The sequence below is a fragment of the Nicotiana attenuata genome, unplaced genomic scaffold (assembly GCF_001879085.1).
Source record: "Nicotiana attenuata strain UT unplaced genomic scaffold, NIATTr2, whole genome shotgun sequence".
In the NCBI taxonomy this organism is placed as follows: domain Eukaryota; kingdom Viridiplantae; phylum Streptophyta; class Magnoliopsida; order Solanales; family Solanaceae; genus Nicotiana; species Nicotiana attenuata.
Genome location: NW_017671282.1, coordinates 302,410 through 308,858, shown reverse-complemented (window position 1 = coordinate 308,858; position 6,449 = coordinate 302,410).

Below are 6,449 nucleotides of genomic sequence, written 5' to 3'. Positions count from 1 at the left end.
CTTTTTCAATCAAAAATAAGTTCCTACAACACGGATACAAGAAGGAGAAAGAGAAACTAGCATGCTGTCCGGACTTTTCAGCACTAGAATCGCGTCGTAACACCCGGAATACCCTAGGGTTTGTGTGGGATTTTGGGGGAGGAGTTGCAGGGGTTCAATTAGGTTTTCTTGGTCTTGAATACAGGTGAAATTAACTCAGTTTGTATTCCCTTAAAAGACCCCTCTTGGCCGACTTTGGGGCTTTTAATTAAGTCCTCTCATTTTGGCAAGTAGGTGATGCACCTACTTGTCACCTACCAGTCTGCGCTGTCTCGCGAAAATGTAAATATCTCTCTACTCCAATATCGTATCTACGGACGGTTTAATGCGTTTGAAACTAGACTCGTAGATCTTCAATTTGATATGTAGATCATCCCCTAATTCCAAGTATATTGGGAGAAAAGCTCAGTTACATTTGACCTAATTTTCAGCACATTTATGAATGGAACTTGTGATGACCTTTTTTCAACTTTTGTTCCACAACTCGCTTGACTTCAAAACATAACACACGACTATCATACGAATACAATAACCCATAACTTAACCTCCTCATCATGTTAATCACCCTAGTCTCTCCCCAAAAGAATATGTTATTACATTCCAAACTTGTCGATTTTCGACGAAACCTATTTTCTTCAATTCGTTTAGCGACTAAGCTTTCCAACCCTTTTGGTACTTGTTATTCATGATCTTAAATATTTTTAACCTCCAAGGTAACATGATTAACTTACTTTATTTGCTTCCAAATATAATCTCATTTTCGAGCTTACATCAATGACTTACGACGTACTCTCACGTATGAAAACTTGGGGTGTAACAACATTCCCCACGGCGTAATGAAAGCCGTTTTCTCAGCATCTTCTTCATCCATCCAGATTTGATGATAACCAGCGAAAGAATCCACAAATGATTGCAACTCATGCTTGGCGCAATTATCAATCAAGATGTGTATGTTTGGTAAAGGGAAGTTGTCTTTCGGACTGGCCCGGTTGAGATCCCGGTAGTCGACACAGACTCTAACCTTTACGTCCTTCTTTGGTACTGGCACAATGTTGGCTAACCATGTCGGGTATTCTACTACCCTGAGAACTTTGGCTTTGACCTGCTTGGTGACTTCTTCCTTGATTTTCAAACTCATATCAGGCTTGAACTTTCTGAGCTTTTGCTTTACCGGCGGATATGTTGGATTGGTTGGCAGTTTGTGAGCCATAATAGATGTACCCAGACCAGTCATGTCATCGTACGACCAGGCGAATATGTCCTTATATTCCTTTAGAAATTCTGTGTATTCCTTCTTTTCTGATGGCGATAAGTGGACGCTGATTCGTGTTTTTTTGACGTTTTCTGCATCTCCCAGGTTAAGAATCTCAGTCTCTTCCAGGTTGGACTTAGGTCTATTTTCAAAATTCTCAACTTCTTTAACAATCTCCTCCGGTATGTCATCTTCCTCTGAATCTATGTCCGTTTGTTGCGTTGTCTCATTGCATGTCACAGTCATTGGTTCATCAAGATAAGTAATAGTAATGCTGTATAAGTAAAGTAATGAGAGAAAATAATAAGAGTGTTGATTTATAAGAAAAATCGAAATGCTTTGATAAATTCCATAACTATTTTGAACATTGAAGATCTTATTGCGGAAATCAAAAATGCGAAAGGAAAAATTAACTAGTAAAAATAAAAGATAGTGCTTGATGCTTGTTCAGCCTTGCTACCCCGAGGATTGCCGGGCTCTGGTGGTTTTGATGGTCCAGCTGTTGAGGTATGCTCCTCTACTTACGGCTTGTATGGAAGGACCTTCCTTCCCCTCCTCCTCGAACACAACACAGCAATCCATGTCATCGTCTTCTAAGAACAAGTTCTTCACTGCAGCAAGTGCCTCCTCCTTGTCTGTCCCATAAACAATGTCGGCCTGTTGGAAATTCTGCTCCAAAGGCGGTATTGGTTGTTCCAGTGGGTAGTAGGGACCGCGCCATGGTGGTGACCAGTTGTTGAATTCTTCCCAGGTATACTCATATCCCAGACCGAAAGTGGTGCCATGTTTCTTGAGTTTTATAGGCTTAGTGATTCCTTGGAGGTTCTTGCCAAGTCCCTTGCCAGGTTCGTACCCACTCCAGTTCAATATACTCTCGATCTTGTTGTCCCACCATTTATCTTTGTCAACAGCATTGACTTACTCGATGTGGTGATAGGTCTCCCTACCTAACTTTCTTCTACCTCCGATTGCCGGAATGGTCTGGCGACTGTATATAGGATTGCTACCGTCGCCGTGAATGATCACCTCCTGGTGATTCCACTCAAACTTTACCGCTGATGTAGTGTTGACGCTACGGCCCCAGCAGCATGAATCCATGGTCGTCCCAACAGCAGATTGTAAGATGTCGGCACGTCTATCACTTAAAAATCAACATCGAACCAAGTTGGCCCCATTTGTAAACACATACTAATTTCCCCAATAGTGGACCTTTGGGAACCGTCGAAGGCTTTTACATTTATGACTCCATCCTTTATCTCGTGCTGTCCCTTACCCAACATCCTGAGTGTTACCAGCGGGCAAATGTTGAGGCTGGACCCTCCATCGATCAGGATTCTGGTGATAAAATAGTCTTCGCATTGCACGGTGATGTGCAATGCCTTGTTGTGACCCAACCCTTCAGGTGGCAGCTCATCTTCATGAAAAATGATCTTGTGACTTTCCAATACCTGTCCTACCATGTTAGCCATTTATCCGCCGGTGATGTTGCTTGGCACATATGCTTCACTCAGCACCCTCAACAGGGCATTCTTGTGTGCCTCGAAATTTTGTAGCAAAGCAAGGATGGAAATTTGTGCCCGTGTTTTGTTCAGCTGGTCGATGACCGAGTATTCCTTGGCCTGTATCTTTCTCCAGAGATCATTCGGCCCGGTCTCGATGATGGGCGGTCGGTTAGAGGCATGCTTGCTCGACTCAGCCAGATGTTCCGGGGTATAAACTCTACCAGTTCTCGTCATACCCTGTGCCGCAATAACCTCTCCGAACCTAACCTTGCCTTTCCTTCTTACTTCGGCTGTATAGTCCCATGGGATAGCCTTTGTATGGAATGGCGTCATGGTCGACATCGCCACTGGGATCAGCGTGGCTATCTTTACTCCGAACGGAGCATGTACCTGGGGTGGTAAAACTGGAACTTCGAATGGTGTAGGTGCATTCGCTGGAGACACGAATTCGACCTCAATTGGCACTGGTGTCTTGGCAGAGGACGTTGCTTCAAACTCAAGTGGCACGGACATATATACCTCGGCATCCCCAGAGGGCTGAATCTGGACCACGATCGGATTAAGAGTGACTATTGGCTTCTTTGGGTCGTCACCTTATGTGATCAAACCGATCGATCCCTCGGGATCCCAATCATCCTTTATTTCAATCATGTGAACGCCTTCACCCTTGTGGTCTGGCAGAGGATTATTGTGGACATTTGGAGCAGGTTCTTTTGCCACAATAATCTTGTTGTCAATCAAAGCCTGGATCTTGTCTTTCAGAGAACAACATTCGTCGATGGTGTGCCCTTTCATGCCAGAATGGTATGCACAGGATTTGTTTGGATTAACCCACTGAGAAGGGTTCTCAGGAGTTGCAGCGGGGATAGGGGTGACATAACTAGCAACTTTGAGTCTTTCGTACAACTGGTCAATAGGTTCGGCAATGGCAGTATATTGTTTCGGATGTCTACGATCAAAATTTGGTCGAGGACTAGGGAAGTTTTGGCGTGTAGGAGGTGATTGATAGTGGGATGGTTGAGCATTGTAGGCTTGGTAAACATGTCCGGGTTAGGAATGTCTGGGTGAAGTACGCTGATATGTGGGAGGTGGAGGTGATTGATAAGTGGGTGGTGGAGTTTGGTAAGAGGGTGAGGGTGCTTGGTAGTTTGGAGTAGGCTGATATGTGAGTGGAGGCATTGGGTAGGTTTGGTATTTGACGGGAGATTTGGTTCTCTGTGCCACCATTACGGCTTCTACGTCCCTTTTCTTGGACACACCTCCTGACTGTAAGGCCTTATTTGTAGCTTGCAAGGCCTCGAAGTTCGTAACCATACCGCTTTTGATGCCCTCTTCTATCCTTTCTCCCAGCTTGATAATGTCAGAAAATTTGTGGCTCTCGATCATCATCAGCCTTTCATAATACTGTGGATCTTGGGCCCGGACAAAGAATTTGTTCATTTGTTCTTCCTCTAAGGCAGGTCTAACCTTAGCAGCTTCGGACCTCCAGCGAGTAGCATACTCGCGAAATGTTTCTGTGGGCTTCTTCTTTTGATTTTGAATATAGAACACATCCGGTGCATTCTCCGTGTTGAACCTGAACCTGTCCATAAAGTCGGACGCCATGCTTACCCAGTTCGACCACTTCTTTGGATCTTGGCTAATGTACCAGGACAAAGCATCTCCTTTCAAGCTCCTCATGAAAAGCTTCATGCGGATTTTCTCATCTTTTCCTACTCCAACCAGCTTGTCACAGTACGTTCTCAAATGGACCCTTGGATCCCCTGTACCATCAAACATCTCAAATTTAGGAGGTTTGTACCCCTCGAGCAGTTCGACATCGGGATGTATGCAAAGATCTTCGTAGTTCAGCCCTTCAATTCCCTTACTTCCTTCAACGCCTTGAATTCGGCTAGTCAATTTCTTAAGTTCTTTGGCCAGGTTTCTGATGAGCAAGTCTTTATCATCAGACTCGGGTGTGCTTGAGATGGGTTGGGTGGAATGTGGCATAGTCTCCACATAGATGGGGGTGTTATGGTGGGTGTGGCAGTGGTCATTTGTGGAGTTCTGGAGTTCTAGGATGAGCAGCGGGGTGTTATTTGAGGTATGACAGGTGTTTCAGTGGTGGTGAGGAGCGGGATGGTTTTGTTGCTTTGGGATATTCTGTAGAGGTGTAGGGTTCTGAGCATTTGGAAAATTGATATCTGGAGTGGTGAGGGAAAAAGATTCTGAACCTGATCAAGTTCTTCTTGGAATTTCAGCAGCTTTTGTTCGAGTTGGGATGCATTTTCTTTGGAAACCTGAGTAACATGACCATGAGTAGCCTCTACCCGTTCAGTTGAGTTCTCCTTTCTGGCGTTGTTCAAATCCTCCATCTTCCCTTTGTTCTTGTTTTTGACAGGACTAAGAGGAGGAGTGGGTGAAGGGCCCCTGGATCTCGTGGAATAAGATGATGTTGCCAGAGTGCATGAACTATCCTTTTGGGAGGGGAAATAATAAACAAAAAGTAAAAACAAAAAAGGTAACAAGTTAGTGAGGATTATAAAAAGCATTGCGATATTTAAACACATAGTGCAGAATGTAAACCGTGTCCTAATTTGAGGACCTCTTTGTGCCCGAGGTAGGCCTAGCAACAAATTGATTTGGAGAACTTAGAATGCTAAATGCCTCATTTTATTGATAAAAAGTAGACGAATCCCAAATCGACACTAAGTAACAGGAAATAAAAGTCGCTAGTGGCCATTGGCCTTATTACATTTCATAAAAAGAAGAAAACTCCTATCTATTTGGTCCCAGAAGGACCTTCCCCAGATTTGGCATCTCTGTCTCCATCGAACGGCTTTCCCAACTCGCGAAGTCCCAGCAATAGGTAGGCCCTGGCTAGATGTCCGCCTTCGTTCCCCTCAACATTCTGACAGTCTTCGACCCTCTTGAGAAATTTCTTCTCCAACTCCACTATGCCTCGCTCCAAGTATCCTAGTCGCTTGTTGGCACTGACAGCCATGTCCTTCCATTCCTCAATTAACTTTTGATTGGCTTCTTGTATCTCACGGTGCTCGCTTTCTCACTCCCGGATCCTCTTGCGCAGTTGGTTGTATTTGACCTGTGCCTCGGCTTTTTCATGTATGATCCTGTGACCTCGAACAAACCCAGGCTGGCCCAGGCCATCATGCTTATCCTCCAACCAGCCTGAATAGTAGGGAGCACAACTAGCGTGGTATCTATTTGGCTCGATGGTATCCCTCCCCATGACGATCTTGCAGTGCCACATATGCTGAGCTTGGCACTTGTAAGGACTATCATCATCCTGGAAGTCAGCCTGGAAGTGACTCATCTTGTCAACCCTGGGTACAACCTGCTTCCTACCCGCTTGCCTCATAACCCGGAGAGGGACGTAAGGGTATGTTCCTCTTAGGCCAATCAATATCAGGAAAGGTGCATCTCTGGATCGGGCGATGAACTCCTCGGTCGGAAACCACTCGAGCATCCATTGTAATTGCCCCTCAGTCAAATTATCAAACAGTTCGAACCATCCTTTGGCATCCTCCGGCTGAGCAAACATATCGGGGATATAATTCATCCCTTCGCAGAATCTCTTGTCGGTACTCACCCTTTTGGAGATGCTCCATGAGCCAAAGTTGAAGTAGAAAATTGCAGCCTTCAAAGTGACTGGCTCC